Source organism: Anolis sagrei, chromosome X, assembly GCF_037176765.1.
Source record: "Anolis sagrei isolate rAnoSag1 chromosome X, rAnoSag1.mat, whole genome shotgun sequence".
NCBI lineage: Eukaryota > Metazoa > Chordata > Lepidosauria > Squamata > Dactyloidae > Anolis > Anolis sagrei.
Genome location: NC_090034.1, coordinates 69,307,429 through 69,331,889, shown reverse-complemented (window position 1 = coordinate 69,331,889; position 24,461 = coordinate 69,307,429). Strand labels below are relative to the sequence as shown.

General features: G+C 44.2%; 1 protein-coding gene across 1 annotated transcript in view; it reads right to left on the bottom strand.

The window, feature by feature from the left end:
• The window catches only part of LOC132780799 (gap junction beta-5 protein-like), a 41,479-nt gene extending 17,258 nt beyond the window's left edge, over positions 1-24,221 (bottom strand). The window contains exon 1 of the mRNA XM_060784590.2: positions 24,072-24,221. The gene's annotated coding sequence lies outside the window, so the exon portion shown is untranslated. The remainder of the gene's footprint in view (positions 1-24,071) is intronic.
• Between the last annotated feature and the right edge of the window lie 240 nt (positions 24,222-24,461).

The following is a 24,461-nucleotide window of genomic DNA, read 5'->3' as shown; positions in this document are numbered from 1 at the left end:
GCCAGGTGCACGTGCACGGCCACACACAAACACACACACAAGTGAGTGGAGTGGAGGTGGAGGCGCGCCGCATGCAGCCCCTTCTCTTTCCCTCCTATGTCAGGAGAGCAGTCTCCTCCTCCTCCTCCTTTCCCTGTTGGGAAAGCAGCAGCAACAGCAGCAGCAACGGAGCATCCACGCAAGGAAGAAGAGGAGGAGGAGGAGGGGGTGGGGGCAAGGAAGGTCCATGGTGCTTGAATGAAGGACCTTCCTTCTCTCCCTCCCTTCCCTTCTTTCCTCCCTTTCCTTCCTTCTTTCCTTTCCTTTTCTTCCTTCCTTCTCCTTCCTTTCCTTCTTTCCCTACTTCCCTTCCTTCCTGTCTCTCCTTCCTTCTTCCTTTCCTTCTTTTCCTTCCTACCTCCCTCCCTTTCCTCCTTCTTTCCCTTTCTTCATTTCCTTCCCCTTCATTTCCTTTCCTCCCTCCTTTCTTCATCCCCCTCCTTTCTTTCTTTCCCTCCTTCCTTCCTCCTTCCTTCCTTCCTCCCTCCCTCCCTCCCTCCCTTCCCGTCCCTCCTTCTTTATTTTCCTTCCTGTCCCTCCTTCCTTCCTTCTTTCTTTCTTTCTTTCTTTCTAAGATATAAATACAATATTAAATGGAAGGGACAGTCAAGAAGTAACGAGAGAAGGAGGGAAAAGGGGAAGGAAGGAGGGAGAGAAGCAGGGAGGGAAAGAAGGAAGGAAAGAAAGAAAGATAGAGAAGCAAGGAAGGAGAGAAGGAAATAAAAAGTGAAAGGAAAAAGAGAGGGAAGGAAGGAGAGAAGGAACAAAAGATAAGGAAGAAAGGAAGGGAGGAAGGAACCAAAGAGCAAAGAAAGGGAGGAAAGAAACAGGTAGAGATTAGGCTTGGGTAACCATGGAAAAATTTGGTTCTAAACTCATTTTGTTTTTAGGGGGCCCTTGCATTTCGTTTATTTTAAGAATTCCGAAATTTTCCTTTTAAAAATTTCGAAATATACAAAATTTTGTAAAATTATGAATCAATTCGTTAATGGCGGACGCGATTGCGCAATATGCTAAAAAAACCTCCAAATGGGACAGGGGGAACTTCTGAAGCTTCCCTCTCCCCCTGTTGTTGACTGTTGGTGTGATAAAACAAACAACAACTATAAAACTTGCACCAGACATGCGAAAATAATTACGAAATAATTACGAAATAATTATGAAATAATTACGAAATAATTACGAAATAAATTGGAAAAATTGTTTCGATTTTTAATTACTCCTCACACTATTCCTGCATGGCTCAATATTGGATCGTAAGCTAATTTAAATACGAATTAATAACGAATTACGAAATTAACAAACTGGATCGCCCAAGCCTAGTAGAGACGGAAGAAAGATGAGAGATAGGGAAAGAAAAAGAGGAAAGGAAGGAAAGAGGGAAGGAAGGAGAGAAAGAGGGAGGGAAGGTTGGCCACACCAACGCGTGGCAGGTACAGCTAGTAACATAATAACAATCAAACACAAAGGGCGGGCCAAATGGGCAAGATAAAATGTTAAAACGTTTAAACCCTGGGTGAGATAGGAATAGATAACTCAGTTATCATTAACCGAGTTCAACATGCAAAAGTAGTTTGCACTCGGTTCTTGTGGGTTTTTTCGGGCTGTATGGCCATGTTCTAGAGGCATTTTCTCCTGACGTTTCGCCTGCATCTATGACAAGCATCCTCAGAGGTAGTGGGGTCTGCTGGAATTAGGAAAATGGGTTTATATATCTGTGGAATGACTGGGGTGGGGCAAAGAGCTTGCACTCGGTTAACTCAGCAGGAGCGAGAGTTAAGGAGGGGGCAAAAGCTTGTTCTTCCCAGTAGGCTCAGGCAAAATTAAACTACTGCAGCCTCTCCTAACTTGCATTTTCATCTTCATTAATAATTTTTGACATATTGACCGCACTCTGGTGTTGCCTGGCAATGCATTTAGCAGTTTTCATGTGTTTCCTTCCATTACGATTAGGTTCATTTCACAAGAATGAGCGATTGCCAGGGATAGCCTTACACAAACAGCTAATAAAACAAGTTGGTTGGAAGGATGAATCATTCTCTGTGTTTGTACCATCTGTATCAGTAACCCTCCTACAGTCCGCTGGCAGGCGAGCATTCCCACAGCAGGGTAATCAAAATAAGTCCAAATATTTTCCAGTTACTGGTAAGTACATGCCTACTTACATCTCCCTGCCTCTCACAAAACCTACTATTGAAGAAAATGCAGGCAGTATGCAATTAACCCTGAGCAGGAGCAGTTGAGTTCAAACCAGCTGGCTGAAGAAAGGTAGCACAAAGGATGTGGTATTAAAAAGTGTTGAGGTCATATCCTGGCATGGGGCAAAGGAATGTTGTAGGACTTGGACGCAGTGTTTCAAGCAAATTGGATGCTCCAACATTTCGCAGTAACATTAAATTAAATGCTACCTGGTTCAAAAGGGAAGAGGAGGAAGGTGCGGCTGCTTAATCCAGAGTCACTCCCAGATCAACAGCTGTAAACAAGGGGTGATTAAAAAAACAAAGCGGCACAGCACTGACGTGTGTAAAAGTGAGATAATTTTTTTTAGACAGGCTGGGTGCATGCTTCTGCATTAGATGAGATTACATCGACCATATACCCAGAGGCGGCCCTAGGTAATTTTCAATGGTAAGCAAACAGTATTTTGGCGCTCCCCCAACCAATCACTGATATATATTTTCTATTCGTCGTGGGAGTTCTGTGCGCCATATTTGGTTCAATTCCATCATCGGTGGAGTTCAGAATGCTCTTTGATTGTAGGTGAACTATACATCCCAGTAACTACAACTCGCATATGTCAAGGTCTATTTTCCCCCAAGAGCGCCTCAAGAGCGCCCCTGGGCAAAATCAACTATACTGCAAATGCTTACTTTGCAGTAAGGGTTGAGCCGCCCCTGGATATACCTTTTTTTGGACTACAGCTACCAGAATTCCCTGTCCAGTTGGCTGGAGGATCTTGAGAGCTGATATCGTAGTAATGGTGTTAACTGTGTATAGTGTTAGGTTGTGAATTGTTTTTATTCTGTAGTTTTGAATCTTGCTGTTCTTGTTTGTTGTACACCGCTGTGAGTCGCCCCCGGGCTGAGAACAGCGGTATATAAGTAAAGTAAATAAATACATAAATAAATATTTAAAAGGACAACTGGTTCTAGGAATTGCACATGCTACTCCTAGAATGATTCCATCAGCATTGCCTCCGAAAAATCCTGCAAAACTCTTGGGAAGACAAGCGGACAAATGTCAGCGTGCTGGAAGAAGCAAAGACCACCAGCACTGAAGCAATGGTCCTCTGCCTTCAACTCTGTTGGATCGGCCATGTTGTCCAGATGCCCGAAGCAGTTGCTCTACCTGAACTCAGTAATGGAGAATGGAATGCTGGAGAGCAGGAAAAGAGTTTTAAAGATGGGCTTAAACCAACCTTAAAACTCTGGCATAGACAATGAGAACTGGGAAGCCCTGGCCCTTGAGTGCTCCAGCTGGAGGTCAGCTGTGACCAGCAGTGCTGTAGAATTTGAAGAGGCATGAATGGAGTGCAAAAGAGAGAAATGTGCCAAGAAGAAGGCATGTCAAGCCAACCGCAACCGGAACCGCTTTCCACCTGGAAACTGATGCCCTCACTGCGGGAGAGCATGCAGGTCAACCTTAGAACTCTGGCATAGACACTGAGAACTGGGAAGCCCTGGCCATTGAGTGCTCCAGCTGGAGGTCAGCTGTGACCAGCAGTGCTGTAGAATTTGAAGAGGCACAAATGGAGGGCAAAAGAGAGAAACGTGCCAAGAAGAATGCACGTCAAGCCAACCCCGACCAAGACCGCTTTCCACCTGGAAACCGATGCCCTCACTGCGGGAGAACATGCAGGTCAACCTTAAAACTCTGGCATAGACACTGAGAACTGGGAAGCCCTGGCCATTGAGTGCTCCAGCTGGAGGTCAGCTGTGACCAGCAGTGCTGTAGAATTTGAAGAGGCACAAATGGAGGGCAAAAGAGAGAAACGTGCCAAGAAGAATGCACGTCAAGCCAACCCCGACCAAGACCGCTTTCCACCTGGAAACCGATGCCCTCACTGCGGGAGAACATGCAGGTCAACCTTAAAACTCTGGCATAGACACTGAGAACTGGGAAGCCCTGGCCCTTGAGTGCTCCAGCTGGAGGTCAGCTGTGACCAGCAATGCTGTAGAATTTGAAGAGGCACGAATGGAGGGCAAAAGAGAGAAATGTGCCAAGAAGAACGCACGTCAAGCCAACCCCGACTGGGACTGCTTTCCACCTGGAAATTGATGTCCTAACTGCGGGAGAACATGCAGGTCAACCTTAAAACTCTGGCATAGACACTGAGAACTGGGAAGCCCTGGCCATTGAGTGCTCCAGCTGGAGGTCAGCTGTGACCAGCAATGCTGTAGAATTTGAAGAGGCACGAATGGAGGGCAAAAGAGAGAAATGTGCCAAGAGGAAGGTGCGTCAATCCAATCCCGACTGGGACCACTTTCCACCTGGAAACTGATGCCCTCACTGTGGGAGAACATGCAGGTCAACCTTAAAACTCTGGCATAGACACTGAGAACTGGGAAGCCCTGGCCCTTGAGCATTCCAGCTGGAGGTCAGCTGTGACCAGCAGTGCAGTAGAATTTGAAGAGGCACGAATGGAGGACAAAAGAGAGAAATGTGCCAAGAGGAAGGCACGTCAAGCCAACCCCGACCGAGACCACCTTGCACCTGGAAACTGATGCCCTCACTGTGGGAGAAGATGCAGATCAAGAATAGGGCTCCATAGTCACCTACGTAGCCACCACCAGTACACCGATCTTGGAAGACAATCCTACTCGGACAATGAGGAATCACCTAACTGAACTGAAAAGGACAATATTTTGGAATTCTAATCTTTGTTATCTTCTTTTATAAAATGGATGCACAAAGGCAAGGCAGAAAACTGGACATGAAGTCAAAATCCATCCTCACCTAGATGTAGATCTAGTTCTAGATCTAGATGTTCTACTTATTTATATAATGAATGTAAGAACCTTCTTCTTGTAAACATTTAAATTAGGCAGATCGCCACACCAACTATCCCCAACCCTGTGCACACCAGATATGTTTGACAACAACACCCACCTTGTGGGGTGTGCCAGCTTATGTCTACCTTAAATCTCCAAGTCACAATGCCTTGAGTTCCTTGAACAGCTTGTTATTTCTGGTTCTTCTATCAACAGATTAATCTATACTGTAATCTTGACCTATTTAATATGATGAAATGACTTTAATGTTCTTAGTGGTTCAGTTTAGGGCACCAAATTAGGGCACAGAAGGAGTACTACTAGATTTGGCCGTATGGCCCAGTATTATGTCCCAACGGGGATTAGTTAGATACCTTTTGGCATCCCACAAGCAGGAAATTAATAGGTTTACTAGGCTGGACTTGGGATGGGCTTCCTGAAAATGTCAACCTTAACAGATCTCAGCCATGATGAGATACCACAAAGTTCCATCAAGTGGGTGGAGGGACCTATACTTCATTACCAAACCTCAACTTTCAGCCCCAGCTGTCCCATCTCAGCATGGCCATCACTTCCCTACTGAAGAGCTGAAGAAAGGTGCATGGAAGAACATCCAGCTCTTTTTTTTTACCAACTCCACCATGCCCTTCTGACTCCAGATAGTGTTGAAGGAAGATATCGGTAGCTAGAAGTTCATGGTTTATAATATCTTCATCCCACTTGATAGAACTTTAAAGTACCTTGTCTACCTTGGAGGTCTATTGAGCTTTAGAATTTGAGGAGCTTCAACCCAGATTCAATCTGGCAAACCTACATGATAAAGAAGTGGCTGTCAAACACAACCTAAATTCCATTGTTAGAATTCCCTGGACTTTGCGTGGATACATCAAACAGTGGCTGAATAGAAGGACTTCTGGTCCAAGGCTGATAGAGTTGTGTTAGATGACATAGAAAATGCTTAGAGATGTGAGATGTGGATATGAAACTGGATACTGGTCTCTAATGGGCTCCAATTGGAGAATCCACACTAGTGTAGATCCACCAGTTGGAGCCCAGACCACGTCTTCTAAGTCAATGTTAAGGAAGTGGTCTGCAAACACTTAGAAACAAATGCGGTCATCGCTAATAGTCAACATGGATTTATCAAAAACAAGTCATGCCAGACTAATCTGATCTCTTTTTTCGATAGAGTTACAAGCTGGGTAGATGCGGGGAATGCTGTGGATATAGTGTGCCCAGATTTCAGTAAGGCCTTCGACAAGGTCCCCCATGACCTTCTGGCAAACAAACTAGTCCAATGTGGCCTAGGCAAAACTACAGTGTGGTGGATCTGTAATTGGTTAAATGGACGAACCAGAGGGTGCTCAACAGTGCTTCCTCTTCATCCTGGAAAGAAGTGACAAGTGGAGTGCCGCAGGGTTCTGTCCTGGGCCCGGTCCTGTTCAACATCTTTATTGATGACTTAGATGAAGGGCTAGAAGGCATGATCATCAAGTTTGCAGACGACACCAAATTGGGAGGGATAGCCAATACTCCAGAGGACAGGAGCAGAATTCAAAACGATCTTGACAGATTAGAGAGATGGGCCAAAACTAACAAAAACAGGGACAAATGCAAGATACTCCACTTTGGCAGGAAAAATGAAATGCAAAGATACAGAATGGGGGACAATGCCTGGCTTGAGAGCAGTACATGTGAAAAAGATCTTGGAGTCCTCATGGACAACAAGTTAAACATGAGCCAACAATGTGATGTGGCAGCAAAAAAAGCCAATGGGATTTTGGCCTGCATCAATAGGAGCATAGTGTCTAGATCTAGGGAAGTCATGCTACCCCTCTGTTCTGCTTTAGTTAGACCACACCTGGAATATTGTGTCCAATTCTGGGCACCACAATTCAAGAGAGATGTTGACAAGCTGTAATGTGTCCAGAGGAGGGCAACTAAAATGATCAAGGGTCTGGAGAACAAGCCCTATGAGGAGCGGCTTAAGGAGCTGGGCATGTTTAGCCTGAAGAAGAGAAGGCTGAGAGGAAATATGATAGCCATGTATAAATATGTGAGAGGAAGGCACAGAGAGGAGGGAGCAAGCTTGTTTTCTGCTTCCCTGGAGACTAGGACATGAAACAATGGCTTCAAACTACAAGAAAGGAGATTCCATCTGAACATGAGGAAGAACTTCCTGATTGTGAGAGCCGTTCAGCAGTGGAACTCTCTGTGGTGGAGGCTCCTTCTTTGGAAGCTTTTAAACAGAGGCTGGATGGCCATCTGTCAGGGGTGATTTGAATGCAATATTCCTGCTTCTTGGCAGGGGATTGGACTGGATGGCCCATGAGGTCTCTTCCAACTCTTTGATTCTATGATTCTATGAATGTGAATCCCGAATTTAGAAGACCACATAATCAATGGAATAGACAGTATGACTCCTGTGTCTATGGAACTGGTATCCATGGTTTCATCCATCCACATCAAACAAAATATGGCCTTCCCAGGTCCTCAAGCATGACACTGGGCTGGAAGTCTTTCCTTTTGACAGGATTCATTATTATCCACAGTTTTGCATATCCGCATAAAGTCTAGGAACGTATCCCCTGCGGATACAGGGGTTTTACTGTGTGTTGATGTATCAAGTTCTTCTGAATTAAGGAATAACAACTGTATTGAAACCTGATAAACTGGATAACACAAATACAGATTCTGCCAGAAGCAGTGTTGAAATTCCAGAATGACATATAACCATTGCACCTCTGGCTTTGTACTGTATTAGTCATGTAAGCAAATCTAGGGAGTCTGGAGGAAACTAGGGAACCTTGAAAATTTAGGAAGTTTGGAATTCATGGGAAGAGTTGGATCTGAATGTATAGCTATGACAGATATAGAATGAATGAGCTAGGAGCTAGATCTTCCTGTTTAGGTGACTGATGCAATATGCCTCAATTAATATAGAATCATAGAATCTTAGAGCTACAAGGGACCACAGGGACCGTCTAATCCAGTGTTTCTCAACCTGGGGGTCGGGACCCCCCTGGGGGTCACGAGGGTGTATCAGAGGGGTCGCCAAAGACCATCAGAAAACATAGTACTTTCTGTTGGTCATGGGGGTTCTGTGTGGGAAGTTTGGCCCAATTCTATTCTTGGTGGGGAACAGAATACTCTGATTGGAGGTAAACTATAAATCCCAACAACTACAACTCCCAAATGTCAAGGTCTATATTCCCCAAACTCTACCAGTGTTCACATTTGCACATATTGAGTATTTGTGCCAAGTTTGGTCCAGATCCATCATTGTTTGAGTCCACAGTGCTTTCTGAATGTAGGTGAACTACAACTCCAAAACTCAAGGTTAATGCCCAGCAAACCCTTCCCATATTTTCTGTTGGTCATGGGAGGTCTGTGTTCCAAATTTGGTTCAATTCCGTTGTTGGTGGATTTCAGAATGCTCTTTGATTGGAGGTGAACTATAAATCCCAGCAACTACAACTCCCAAATGACAAAATCAATCCTCTCCACAACCCCACCAGTATTCAAATTTGGTTGTATTATTGGATATTTGTGCCCAGTTTGGTCCAGTGAATGCAAATATATCCTGCATATCAGACGTTTACATTACGATTCATAATAAGAGCACAATTACAGTTGTGAAGTCGCAACGAAAATAGTGTGATGGTTGGGGGTCACCACAACATAAGGAACTGTATTAAGGGATCATAGCATTAGGAAGGTTGAGAACCACTGGTCTAATCCAACCCCATGTAGGAGTACACAACCAAAGCACTCCTGAAAGATGCTAATCAGGCCTCCATTAAAGGACCTTGCCACCATGCTTTGAGGCAATAGATTCCATGCTCAAATTGCTCTTATAGTGCAAAGTTCTTACAAATGTTTTGGTGGATTCTCCTTTCTACTAACTAGAGTTCCTTGATTTCAAGAGGCAGAAAGAACACAGCAAGAACATAGATTTCTCTATCACAAAAAGAAGAAGCTCTCTTGTTTTAGCAAACTTTTGATTCACAAACATATGCACATGTGAAATAGGTCACACAGGTAGAAAGGCCTTGCATAAGGAAAGGAAAAACATGTTGAAACTTCCAGAGACTACTTGGAAGCTTGTTGCAAAATGTACCTAAGAATGACGTTTGAGGTTGTTGTAGGGTTTTTTGGGCTATATGGCCATGTTCTAGAGGCATTCTCTCCTGACATTTTGCCTGCATCTATGGCAAGCATCCTCAGAGGTAATGAGGTCTGTTGGAACTAGGGAAAAAAGGTTTATATATATGTGGAATGACCAGGGTGGGACAAAGGACTCTTGTCTGCAGGAGCTAGGTGTGAATGTTTCAACTGACCACCTTGATTAGCATTTAATGGCCTGGCAGTGCCTAGGGCAATCTTTTGTTGAGAGGTGATTAGATGTCCCAGATTGTTTCCTCTCTGTTGTTTTGCTGTTGTAATTTTGATTAGCATTGAATGACCTTGCAGCTTCAAAGCCTGACTGATTCCTGCCTGGGGGAATCCTTTGTTGGAAGGTATTAACTGGCCCTGATTGTTTCATATCAGGAATTCCCCTGTATTTTGAGTGTTGTTCTTTATTTACTGTCCTGATTTTAGAGTTTTTTTAGTACTGATAGCCAAATTTTGTTCATATTCATGGTTTCCTCCTTTCTGTTGAAATTGTCCACATGCTTGTGTATTTCAATGGCTTCTCTGTGTAGTCTGACATGGTAGTTGTTAGAGTGGCCCAGCATTTCTGTGTTCTGAAATAATATGCTGTGTCCAGGCTGGTTCATCAGGTGCTCTGCTATGGCTGACTTCTCTGGTTGAAGTAGTCTGCAGTGCCTTTCATGTTCCTTGATTCATGTTTGGGCGCTGCCACGAGAGTCAAGACAAAGATCCACCCAGTGGAAAACTGTTCTTGCCATACATCAAGGGAACCACTGACCGCATAGGGAAGCTGATGAGGAAACACAACATACAAACTATCTACAGACCCACCAGGAAAATCCAACAAATGCTACGTTCAGCAAAGGACAAGAGGGATCCTCTCACTTCTGCAGGAGTCTACCGTATACCATGCAGCTGTGGACAAGTCTACATAGGGACCACTAAACGCAGCGCCCATTATTATTATTATTATTATTATTATTATTATTATCTTTATTTGTACCCCGCTAACATCTCCCGAAGGACTCGATGTGGCTTACAAAGGCCAAGGTCTCAATAAAACAACAATATAAGAGGGTTGTTGTAGGTTTTTCTGGGCTATATGGCCATGTTCTGGAGGCAATTTTTCTCCTGACGTTTCGCCTGCATCTATGGCAAGCATCCTTAGAGGTAGATAGATGCAGGCGAAACTTCAGGAGAAAAATTGCCTCCAGAACATGGCCATATAGCCCGGAAAAACCTACAACAACCCAGTGATCCCGGCCATGAAAGCCTTCGACAATACATTGAACAATATAAGAGATACACAGATACACTGCCAGGCCATCAAATGCTAATCAAGGTGGTCAGTTGAAACATTCACACCTAGCTCTAGCAGACAAGAGTCCTTTGTCCCACCCTGGTCATTCCACAGATATATAAACCTTTTTTCCTCGTTCCAACAGACCTCACTACCTCTGAGGATGCTTGCCATAAATGCAGGCGAAACTTCAGGAGAGAATGCCTCTAGAACATGGCCATATAGCCTGAAAAACCTACAACAACCCAGTGATCCCGGCCATGAAAGCCTTCGACGATACATTGAACAATATAAGAGATACACAGCTACACTGCCAGGCCAACAAATGCTAATCAAGGTGGTCAGTTGAAACATTCACACCTAGCTCTAGCAGACAAGAGTCCTTTGTCCCACCCTGGTCATTCCACAGATATATAAACCTTTTTTCCTCGTTCCAACAGACCTCACTACCTCTGAGGATGCTTGCCATAAACGCAGGCGAAACTTCAGGAGAGAATGCCTCTAGAACATGGCCATATAGCCTGAAAAACCTACAACAACCCAGTGATCCCGGCCATGAAAGCCTTCGACGATACATTGAACAATATAAGAGATACACAGCTACACTGCCAGGCCAACAAATGCTAATCAAGGTGGTCAGTTGAAACATTCACACCTAGCTCTAGCAGACAAGAGTCCTTTGTCCCACCCTGGTCATTCCACAGATATATAAACCTTTTTTCCTCGTTCCAACAGACCTCACTACCTCTGAGGATGCTTGCCATAAACGCAGGCGAAACTTCAGGAGAGAATGCCTCTAGAACATGGCCATATAGCCTGAAAAACCTACAACAACCCAGTGATCCCGGCCATGAAAGCCTTCGACGATACATTGAACAATATAAGAGATACACAGCTACACTGCCAGGCCAACAAATGCTAATCAAGGTGGTCAGTTGAAACATTCACACCTAGCTCCTGCAGACAAGAGTCCTTTGTCCCACCCTGGTCATTCCACAGATATATAAACCTTTTTTCCTCGTTCCAACAGACCTCACTACCTCTGAGGATGCTTGCCATAGATGCAGGCGAAACGTCAGGAGAGAATGCCTCTAGAACATGGCCATATAGCCCGAAAAAACCTACAACAACCCAGTGATTCCGGCCACGAAAGCCTTCGACAATACAACGATGTTTGAGTTCACTAACCTCCGTTTTTCTTATAATTTCTGTTTTGATATCCATGACCTTATAAAACTAAAACTCCCAGGTCTCTATAGCATTGTGCTATGACAGATCGCCGGCATTAAATCTAGTGTAGAGGCACATGAAATGAGAAACAGAAATTTCTATCATAAGATTTTAGACTCCACTTATTCAGATGCCACAAAAGTATATGCTAGAATTATCTTTAGTCTCAAAGATGCTACAGGAATGTTTAGGGATTAACTTTAGCAAGCCTTTCCTTTCCTTTCCTTTCCTTTCCTTTTTTTGTGTCCAATATATAGGCAGAAGGCAATTGAATCAAGAGCAAGAGTTTCCACCATGGGTGGTTTTGTTTTATAATGCTACGTTGGCAGTAGAGTGAGCCAATTTTAGCAGGATGGTAAATGGCAAAATACTAGAGGAAAGGAATGATGTGGCATGGTGGTTGTAAGCATTACTCTTAGATTTGGATACTGGTTGCAGAGGTGAAGCTATAGGGGAGGTGGAATTTGAGCCATTGCCCTCCCTCTAAATAAGAATCACTCCAAATAAGAATTTGGGCCCCTGCAAATGAACTTTTCCTTGAGTTCTGCATTTCTAGCACTGATGTAACTTAAAATTTCAGCACAGCATTTAGAAATACAGTTTGACCATCCTGGGAAAATGGGCAGGCAATGTGATCAAACGGGTGCAACCACACCAGATATGTTTTTCAGTGTATCACTCTTTGCTGTGCTAAACATGGGGGACTGAAGGATAATTTCACGGGGGCATAGTAAAGGTAAAGTTTTCCCCTGACATTAAGTCTAGTCGTGTCCAACTCTAGGGGCATTGTCCATAGACACCTCCAAGGTCATGTGGCCAGCATGACCGCATCTCTGTGTACGAACCCACACGATCTCTTCGTTCATCTGGATAGGCCCTGCTCGCGATCCCACCTGCATCACAAGCACAATTGGCAGGGACGAGGGATAGGGCTTTCTCGGTGGTGGCCCCCCGACTCTGGAACTCTCTCCCTAAAGACCTCAGGCAGGCCCCGTCGCTAGTAATCTTTAGGAGGAGCTTGAAAACATGGTTATTGTGGTGATATATGCAGAATGTAAAAAAATAAATAAATTGACTTCCCAATGAGACCAGAATCTTATCTTTTAGGAATGTTCGAATCGGAGATAGTAGTACAATGATAGTAATACCGATAAACTGTTCACATTCTTTGCTACAGCGGCTAGAATTATTTTTGCTAAATTTTGGAAACAGGACATGATCCCTTTGAAGACACAGTGGCTAAGTTGGCAGAAGCTGGGGCTAACAGGGGGAGCTCACCCCACTCCCCAGATTTGAACCACCAACCTTTCGGTCAGCAAGTTCAGCAGCTCAGTGGTGTAACCCGCTGCGCCAAACGGAGGCCTTTTCATAGGGGCATGTGGAATCCTTATAAGCTTCTCTAATGTGATGCCCTTCTGGAACTGCCACATTTCTCAGCTCCACCTTTAGGTTTTATTTGAAATCTAGTTTGCATGAATATTAGAAATTGTAATGGATGGAGAACTTTGGTTCCTTGGTTTCCCTCATCTCATTTAGAAGTGAGGAGATAATACACTTGGTCCTTAAAAGAGGATGATCCGTCCTTCAAGATCTCTTGGAAAAATAGGAGGACCTCCAAAAGGCTGCCTTCAGTGTGGCAAAATGATCAGTCTGGACAAGAATTTCAGCCAGGATGGATTTTTTTTGTGTGTCAGGAGCGATTTGAGAAACTGCAAGTCGCTTCTGGTGTGAGATAATTGGCCGCCTGTAAGGATGTTGTCCAGAGGAAGCCCAAATGTTTTTGATGTTTTACCATCCTTTTTGGGAAGCTTCTCTCATGCCCCCGCATGGGGAGCTGGAGCTGACAGAGGGAGCTCATCCGTGCACTCCCTAGATTTGAACCTGCAACCTGTCGGTCTTCAGTCCTGCCAGCACAGAGGTTTAACCCACTGCTCCACCAGGGGCTTGGATTAATACCAGGATGGATTAATACCATGAGATATGTTTACAACAGGGACAAATGCAAGATACTCCACTTTGGCAGGAAAAACGAAATGCAAAGATACAGAATGGGGGACGATGCCTGGCTCGAGAGCAGTAGGTGTGAAAAAGATCTTGGAGTCCTCATGGACAACAAGTTAAACATGAGCCAACAATGTGATGCAAAAAGAAGCCAATGGGATTTTGTCCTGCATCAATAGGAGCATAGTGTCTAGATCTAGGGAAGTAATGCTACCCCTCTATTCCACCTTGGTTAGACCACACCTGGAATATTGTGTCCAATTCTGGGCACCACAATTCAAGAGAGATATTGACAAGCTGGAATGTGTCCAGAGGAGGGCAACTGAAATGATCAAGGGTCTGGAGAACAAGCCCTATGAGGAGCGGCTTAAGGAGCTGGGCATGTTTAGCCTGAAGAAGAGAAGGCTGAGAGGAGATATGATAGCCATGTATAAATATGTGAGAGGAAGCCACAGGGAGGAGGGAGCAAGCTTGTTTTCTGCTTCCTTGGAAACTAGGACGCAGAACAATGGCTTCAAACTACAAGAGAGGAGATTCCATCTGAACATGAGGAAGAACTTCCTGACTGTGAGAGCCGTTCAGCAGTGGAACTCTCTGCCCCGGAGTGTGGTGGAGGCTCCTTCTTTGGAAGCTTTTAAACAGAGGCTGGATGGCCATCTGTCAGGGGTGATTTGAATGCAATATTCCTGCTTCTTGGCAGGGGGTTGGACTGGATGGCCCGTGAGGTCTCTTCCAACTCTTTGATTCTATGATTCTACAACCGGTCATTTTAGTGGTTGTATTGCCACATGCTTTGGGAAAGCCAGATTTCACCAGTAACTCCAGGGTTTGAATTGCATTCCCTGTTCCCAACAAGAGCAGAAACATTGAAGCAATTATTAAGTGGGAAGTCAACACATAGGTAAATCCTACAAATACAATGGGTCTACTGTCATTGGACTGACAATAGGATTCATGCCAACACAGATACCTGCATTGTATGAATTTTTGGTCTTACCTCCATAAATAGCTATCCCTAATGTGGTGTCCGGCTATGATGGGAAATGTAATCCAAAAGATCTTGTGGTCACCAGGTTAGGAAAGACTGGTGGGCATATGGCACTGTTGCATCCTCTCCTATACTTTAACTATTTGTCAAAAAGGGCATTTTTTTCAGATTTGATCTCAGAAACAACATTGCTATTGAGGTCAACATACTTGGCCAAGGTCTCATGCATAACTACTGTAAGATCCTAGAGTAGGAATGGGATATATAGACTTTTGACCATATCTGTTACATTGACCCGTGTTTTTAAACTCTGATTTTAAAGTGTTTTCTAATCTGTTTTGTAATAACTGTTTTACGGGGGAGCTGTGTTTCCCCTCCCAGGGTGTTTGTGCCCTGATTTGTGCTAATAAAGTTTTATATCTATATAAATAAAAATGTAATGTTCGTTTGTGGGATTAATAGAACTCAAAAACCATTGGATGAATTGACACCAAATTTGGACACAAGACACCTAACAACCCAATGTATGTCCTTCACTCAAAAAAAAAAAATGATTTTGTCATTTGGGAGTTGTAGTTGCTGGGATTTATAGTTCACCTACAATCAAAGAGCATTCTGAACCCCACCAACGATGGAATTGAACCGAACTTGGCACACAGAATTCCCATGACCAACAGAAAATACTGGAAGTTTGAAGTTTGGTTTTGGAGTTGTAGTATAACCTACATCCAGAGATCACTGTGGACTCAAACAGTGATGGATCTGGAACAAACTCTACACGAATACTCAATATGCCCAAATGGGAACACTGGTGGAGTTTAGGGAAAATAGAATCTTGACATTTGGAAGTTGTAGTTGCTGGGATTAATAGTTCACCTACAATCACGGAGCATTCTCAACCCCAACAATGATAGAATTGGGCCAAACCTCCCACACAGAACCCCCATGTGGGCCACAGCAATGCGTGGCAGGGGACGACTAGTTGTAAATAAAAAAAAACTATTCCAACAATTGCTGGAGAGGATGCCGAGAATCAGGAACATATATACGTATGTGGTGGCAATGCAAATATATAAGTAATTTTTTTGGGGTGGGGGGGTGGGATTGAAAACATAGACATTTGGGTATTGGGCTGAAATCCTCATCATCCCTATCAGCTATACCATCTTTGGATGCAGTCAAATGTATTGTAGATTGGCTACATAATTACATGGATAACATTTCATAATGTCTCCTGGTCTGATCCCTCTCAACCCACTTTAGATAGGGTAAAGAAAGTCCATTCACCTTCCAAATGGGGGATAAGGAGGGTGTTATTCCCCTCCCCTCCAGTGACCTAGGCTATGACAAAGATGTACAATAAGGATCTGGACACCTGGAATAGTGTGCCCAATTCTGGGGACCACAACTGAAGAGAGATATTGACAAGCTGGAATGTGTCCAGAGGAGGGCGACTAAAATGATCAAGGGTCTGGAGAACAAGCCCTATGAGGAGCGGCTTAAAGAGCTGGGCATGTTTAGCCTGAAGAAGAGAAGGCTGAGAGGAGATATGATAGCTATGTATAAATATGTGAGAAGAAGTCATAAGGAGGAGGGAGCAAAGAAGAACTTCCTGATTGTGAGAGCTGTTCAGTAGTGGAACTCTCTGCCACAGAGTGTGGTAGAGACTCCTTCTTTGGAAGCTTTTAAACAGAGGCTGGATGGCCATCTGTTGGGGGTGCTTTGAATGCAATTTTCCGCTTCTTGGTAGGGGGTTGAACTGGATGGCCCATAAGGTCTCTTCCAACTCTATGATTCCATGATTCTTGCTTCTGATTGATATAGCTTTGCTTGCTGCTGGACATGAGTGGCAATACCTTCTTGCATCCTTATTGGAAACTAAATAGAGCCCCCGGTGGCGCAATGGGTCTAACACTTGTGCTAGCAGGACAAGTGGTTCAAATCTAGGAAGAGCATGGATGAGCTCCCTCTATCATCTCCAGCTCCCTATGTGGGGACATGAGAGAAGCCTCCCTCAAAGATGGTAAAACATCAAACATCTGGGCAACCCCTGGGCAATGTCCTTGCAGATGGACAAATTATCTCACTCCAGAAGTGACTTGCAGTTTCTCAAGTCACTCCTGACACATATACACACATACACAAAACCCAAATACATATCCTTTGCCCACTCCAACTGAAATGGCAGGGAGAAGGTTTGAGGAAAAGAGACAAAGAGAGATCCTGATAACTGAAAAGCACGGCTTTATTCTCGGTTGGCACCAACCGGATATGGACCCTCCTGGTAAGCCAGGAAAGAAGGGTTCAGAACAAAGGAAATCCTTGGTTTATATATCTTTTAAAATAATTATGCATGCATCATACCGACATCACAATGTGCGTCACAAAATTCTACTTTTACATTGACTTCAATAGCATATTTTCAAACTCAACACCTTGTCAATCCTCATTAGCATCCCTATCTGAAGAGTTGCTATTAATGAGCACCATCGCCAGAATGTCTACTTGACCTGATAGCAAGAGTCTCCATCCATCCTAAGATAAGGTCTTCCTGAAACCTTTTAATGGACACCTCATTGGTCTTATGATAAGCCTGGTACCGAGATGGGCCTCTTGAAATATGCCAGGCCTCTAGACATTCCTTTTCCTAGATGCTGGCCTCTCTAATTTTGCAGCTTTTAAGAAGTCAAGTGAAGTGAAGGCCATGCATACATACATACATTTCTCTTATATATTTTCTAACTCTTATTTATTATTATTATTATTATTATTATTATTAAACTTTATTTGTACCCCACTAGCATCTCCCAGAGGATTCGATGTGGCTTACAACAGGCCGAGGCCACAACAATACAACATAACAATACAATCAAGCAAATCAAACAATTAAAACAAATTAAAGCAAAATAAACAACAAGCACAGTACATTAAAACACAATAAAACTGGGCCGGGCCAAAAGGTGGGTACAGGGATTAAAAGTGCTGATTTGACAGGAGGTGTATAGAGGGTTACTAGGGCAAGTGCGATGTGCGATGTGCAGCAATCATTGGTTCTGGTAAAGTGCTTGTGGGACTCGGTAGTGGAGATTTCCTAATCTGGGAAGGCGCATCGGAAAAGCCAGGTTTTTAAGTTCTTTCTGAAGATAGCCAATGAAGGGGCCTGTCTAATGTCTTTGGGGAGGGTGTTCCAGAGTTGGGGGGCCACTACGGAGAAGGCCCTGTCCCGCGTCCCCACCAAGCGCGCCTGCGACGCTGGTGGGATCACGAGCAGGACCTCTCCCGATGACCGAAGAGAACGCGTGGGTTCGTAGATGGAAATGCGGTTACGCATTTCTAATATGGTTACATCAAATATATATTTTCCAATATGTGAATTATGTATTTTCATCAAGCCTTCATCACAACAGCTGGGTCTCAAGATAGGCTGAGATGGCATTCATGTAGGTTTACAGTAAGACCATGAACTTTTCCTGAATACACAGGCCACAAATACACTAGGTTATGACAGAGGTACTCCTGGTCAGTCGCAAGGCCGAACAGGGTATAGGGTTACAGCCTGTGTTAGACGGGGTCGCACTCCCCCTGAAGACACAGGTTCGCAGTTTGGGTGTGATCCTGGACTCATCGCTGAGCCTGGATCCCCAGGTTTCGGCGGTGACCAGGGGAGCATTCGCACAGTTAAAACCCGTGTGCCAACTGTGACCGTACCTTGGGAAGTCTGACTTGGCCACGGTAGTCCACGCTCTGGTTACATCCCGTCTTGACTACTGCAACGCTCTCTACGTGGGGTTGCCTTTGAAGACGGCTCGGAAGCTCCAACTAGTCCAACGGGCGGCAGCCATGGTACTAACAGGAGCAGGGCGCAGGGAGCATACAACTCCTCTGCTGTACCAGCTCCACTGGCTGCCGATCTACTACCGGGCCCAATTCAAAGTGCTGGCGTTGGCCTTTAAAGCCCTAAACGGTTCTGGCCCAACATATCTATCCGAACGTATCTCGGCCTATCAGCCCACCAGGACCCTAAGATCTTCGGGAGAGGCCCTGCTCTCCATCCCACCTGCTTCACAGGTGCGGCTGGCGGGAACGAGAGACAGGGCCTTTTCTGTGGTGGCCCCGCGGCTTTGGAATGCCCTCCCTATAGAGATAAGATCAGCCTCCTCGCTGATGGTATTTCGAAAAAGACTGAAGACATGGATGTTTGAACAAGCATTCGGCTAATCCGGTGCGATGAAGTTGATGATCAAGGACTGGCAATCACAGACAACGAAATTGGATTATGATTTTAGTTAAGAGATGCATTGGTCTGTATTGGTGGCCCAATACTGTGTACTGTATATGTGTTTTATGCTTTTAATCTGAATATTGTTGTTTTTTAAGTGTTGTAAACCACAATGAGTCGCTGATTTAGGCTGAGATATTAGCGGTATACAAGTGCATTAATAAATAAATAAAATAAATATTATGAATCGATAACTGCACAACCAAATACCAGCGTTTATCTTTAAAGAGGAGCTCTATTAGATGACTTCGCACAGTGCAGGCATGGCTTTGGCTTCTGGGTTTTAATTGCCAACTTATTTGCCAAATGACAGTTTTGTTTGTCAAATGACACTTTAGCTCTTGGCTGCCACATAATGTTCAACAACTAAATTTAATTGCCAATGCAGAAATGCAGCAATGTCCAGAAGAATGAGCCCAGCTGTCCACTCACAGAGAAATGGCAAGTGTGCTTGAACTCAGTCCAATTCCCCCTCCTATAAAGAATAAACCAGGAGATGGTTGGATTGCAATTCCCAGCATTCATCACCATTGGCTTATGCTGCTAGGACTGAAGGGAGGTGTGGTCCAACCACACTTTGAGGATATAATGAATCTTTCATCAGATTTAAACCATCTGACTATAACAACCTCTCTAAGTATCCATTAGCTTATCACTAGAAACCTGGGAAAATTAGCTTCAAATGAACTGCCATGCTCTCCAAACTGCAATAGAGGTTGAAAATCACAGAAAGTTGTTGTTAAATGTGCATACACAAAAGAATGTTTGGCATGTTGTGTGTATCTTTGTATCTCTCCATAACTATTTTCCAGTCAAACTCTGCTGTTGACCAGCCCTGTTCCAAAATCTACTGTTGATTATCTATATAAATAAAAATGTAATGTTCGTTTGTGGGATTAACAGAACTCAAAAACCACTGGACGAATTGACACCAAATTTGGACACAAGATACCTAACAACCCAATGTATGTCCTTCACTCAAAAAAATTGATTTTGTCATCTGGGAGTTGTAGTTGCTGGGATTTATAGTTCACCTACAATCACAGAGCATTCTCAACCACACCAATGATAGAATTGGGGCAAACCTCCCACACAGAACCCCCATGTGGGCCACAGCAACGCATGGCAGGGGACAGCTAGTCTATATAAATAAAAATGTAATGTTCGTTTGTGGGATTAACAGAACTCAAAAACCACTGGACGAATTGACACCAAATTTGGACACAAGACACCGAACAACCCAATGTATGTCCTTCACTCAAAAAAAATGATTTTGTCATTTGGGAGTTGTAGTTTCTGGGATTTATAGTTCACCTACAATCAACGAGTATTCTGAACCCCACCAACGATGGAATTGAACCAAACTTGGCACACAGTTCTCCCATAACCAACAGAAAATACTGTAAGGGTTTGGTGGGAAGTGTCCTTTGGTTTTGGAGTTGTAGTTCACCTATATCCCGAGATCACTGTGGACTCAAACAGTGATGGATCTGGACCAAACTCTACACGAATACTCAATATGCCCAAATGTGGACACTGGTGGAGTTTGGGGAAAATAAAATCTTGACATTTGGGAGTTGTAGTTGCTGGGATTTATAGTTCACCTACAATCACAGAACATTATGAACCCCACTAATGATAGAATTGGGCCAAACCTCCCACACAGAACCCCTATGTGGGCCGCAGCAACGTGTGGCAGGGGACGGCTAGTACTAAATAAATAAATAAATAAATAAATAAATAAATAAATTGAATTTCATGTTAGAATTATAGAATCATAGAGTGGGAAGAGACTTCGTGGGCCATCCAGTCCAACCCCCTTCCAAGAAGCAGGAAAATCACATTCAAAGCACACCCGACAGATGGCCATCCAGCCTCTGTTTAATAGCCTCCAAAGAAAGAGCCTCCACCATACTCCGAGGTGGAGAGTTCCACTGCTGAACAAGTCTCACAGTCAGGAAGTTCTTCCTCATGTTCAGGTGGAATCTCCTCTCTTGTAGTTTGAAGCCATTGCTCTACGTCCTAGTCTCCAAGGCAGCAGAAAACAAGCCTGCTCCCTCCTCTCTATGACTTCCCCTCACATATTTATACATGGCCCTCATCATGTCTCCTCTCAGTCTTCTCTTTTGCAGGCTAAACATGCCCAGCTCTTTAAGCCACTCCTCATAGGGCTTGTTCTCCAGACTCTTGATTATTTGAGCCACCCTCCTCTGGACACATTCCAGCTTGTCAATGTCTCTCTTCAATTGTGGTGCCCAGAATTGGACACAGTATTCCAAGTGTGAGACATAACAATGTTCATCTACTGGGATTTGTGTGCAAATATGCTGACTAGTGAAATAGAGTGGCAATTTTAAAATAAAATAGGGAACAAGTCCTTCAAGCTACTTCCCAATGAGAAGAGGATATATGACAATTTCTGTTGTAGTTACGATGCTGATGAAGCCTATTTTGTGTCTCTTGGAACTGCCATCCTTGGAACTGTCAGGCTTTCTCACCTCTGCTAGCTACAGAGTGACAATGACAATAAAGAGAGATATGGAAGCAAAGTTTTGGTAGGGTCTGCTTCATCTGAATGTATGATGAATATGCAACATGTCCCCCAAATTTGTTCTTTTTTCCTATGCCTCTACCAATCTGGATTGTGAATTTTACTTATTATTTTTTTGTATACAATAACAAAAACAACACTTGTTCTCCCCAATATTGAGCTTCTGACATTTTTCAATCCATCTGAGAAGCTTTTTGTGAAAATGTGACATTTTGTGGGGGGAAAAAAATCCCAATTTCCCCCCATAAAATGCAAGGATTGTGCATGTAAAATTCTAAGTTTGGGATCCTCTTCTTGTATCTCAATTTAGAGTAGACCCATAGGGTCAACTGCAGATTGGTGAGCCAACAAACAGGTCCAGGCAATTGACCCAATGGCTTTATGGTAATTGGGACTAACAATAAAGGCTGATGTTTGGGACACAAATAAGATGTTTTGCCCTCTTTTGCTGCTGATGATAGGAAAAAGGGTCTAATCTGCTTGGTCAAATACAAATGAAAAATGTGATATTTGACAGTTTTCCCCACTACAGTGTCTTGTGTCATGACATTGTTTCTAATGGAGCCCCTAGTGATGCAATGGGTTAAACCAGGGGTCCTCAAACTTTTTAAACAGAGGGCCAGGTCACAGTCCCTCAAACTGTTGGAGGGCCAGATTATAATTATCAAACTGTTGGAGGGCCAGATTAAACTGCACATATCTTATTTGTAGTGCAAAAAAACACTTAAAAACAATACAGTAATTAAAATGAAGAACAATCTTAACAAATATAAACTTATTAGTATTTCAATGGGAAGTGTGGACCTGCTTTTGGCTGATGAGATAGGATTGTTGTTGTTGTGTGTTTTCAAGTCGTTTCAGACTTAGGTTGAACCTGAGTGAGGGCCGGGTAAATGACCTTGGAGGGCCGTATTTGGCCCCCAGGTCTTCGTTTGAGGACCCTTGGGTTAAACCCTTGTGTTGGCAGGGCTGCTAACCTGAAGGTTGGGTTGCTGACCCGAAGGTTTGAATCCAGAGAGAATGCAGATGAGCTCCCTCTGTCTGCTGCAGCTCCCCATGCAGGAACATGAGAGAAGCCTCCCACAAGGATGGAAAAACATCAAAACATCCGGGCATCCCCTGGGCAACGTCCTCGCAGACGGCCAATTTTCTCACACCAGAAGCGACTTGCAGTTTCTCGGCTTCTCAAGCCCCTGGTGGCTCAGTGGGTTAAATCCTTGTGCCAGCAGGACTGCTGACCTAGAGGTCAATGATTCTAATCCCTTTGTCAGCTCCAGCTCCCCATGCGGGGACATAAGAGAAGCCTCCCACAAGGATGGCAAAACATCAAAATATCTGGGCATTCCCTGGGCAACGTCCTTGCAGATGGCCAATTCTCTCACACTAGAAGCAACTTGCAGTTCCTCAAGCCCCTGGTGGCGCAGTGGGTTAAACCCTTGTGCCAGCAGGATTGCTGACTGACAGGTCAGTGATTTGAATCCAGGGAGAGCAGGTTGAGCTCACTTTGTCAGCTCCAGCTCCCAATGCGGGGACATGAGAGAAGCCTCCCACAAGGATGGCAAAACATCAAAACATCTGGACTTTCTCTGGGCAACGTCTTCACAGACAGCCAATTTTTTCACACCAGAAGCGACTTGCAGTTTCTCAGCTTCTCAAGCCCCTGGTGGTGCAGTGGGTTAAACCCTTGTGCCAGCAGGACTGCTGACCTATAGGTCAGCGATTCCAATCCCTTTGTCAGCTCCAGCTCCCTATGCAGGGACATAAGAGAAGCCTCCCACAAGGATGGCAAAACATCAAAACATCTGGGCTTCCTCTGGGCAACGTCTTCACAGACGGCCAATTCACTCACACCAGAAGCGACTTGCAGTTTCTCAAGTTGCTTCTGATACAAAAAAAAAGTTTCTAATATAGGATGAGAAAACTTACTAATCTTTTTCACATGCTTTCCCTAGCTTTCTATCTTCCTTTTTTCTCTTTCATTCTCCTTTCTCCCTCTCTTCTTGCTCTCTCACTCTTTCTCTCTCACACACATATAGACTCTACAGACCCAACCCTCCCCAATACCTCTTCTCATTTTTGCATACTTTTGGTCCTACAAAATTCCAGGTGTTTCCCTTTTTTGCAAATTGATACTTTCACACATTTGGCTCAATTTCAGGGAAAGCAACAGTCAGGCTCTGGCATGTCTCTAACTTGCCTCTTTTGAGTCTGCAGAGCCTTGTCCCCATCCCCACAAACGTATGATAGTAGTCAAATCTGTTGATTCAGCGTAAGAAACCTTCCCAGGGTAGATTTTTTTTACTCAGTGTGAAACTGAGAACTGGCATTGAGAAAGACTCCACAGCTCAGCTTTGATGAGTTTTGGCTCACATATATCCTTGTTCCTCTCCTGTTTCCTACTCCCACTTTCCTCCAACAATATATCTAAGTTGTTTCCCATGAGACAGGGAAGGATTTCACCTCTCCTTTTCCTCAACAGAAGGGTTCAAAGACATGATCCCCTTTCCTTGTCATCTCACCCTGGCAAGAATGTTTACCTGATGGGAGTCCTGTCTTCCTTACAGACCCTTCCTCTGTCTGCTCCTTCCATGTGCGGCATTGACACTCTCTCCTCCTCAGTTCAGAGCCATCAAGCTTTTAGGGCTCCTCCCGGCACTCCAGAATGAGGAGGAGGATGAGGTGGTGGTGGAGGAGGAGAAATATCCAAAAGGAGCATCCCAGGGGTGGAGCTGGCTTTTACAAGCCACTTCCTAGCATACCCTGCATTGCTTGTTTGCTGCCAAGGCTGGTGGAGGCAGAGAGCTGGAATCAAATGTTGGGAGCTTTTCAAGAGTAGTTCAACTCTTCCCAAGGAAGAGTGTCAGGGCCCTTGCAATGAAGTTCTAGAGCAGGGGTCCTCAAACTAAGGCCCGGGGGGCCGGATACGG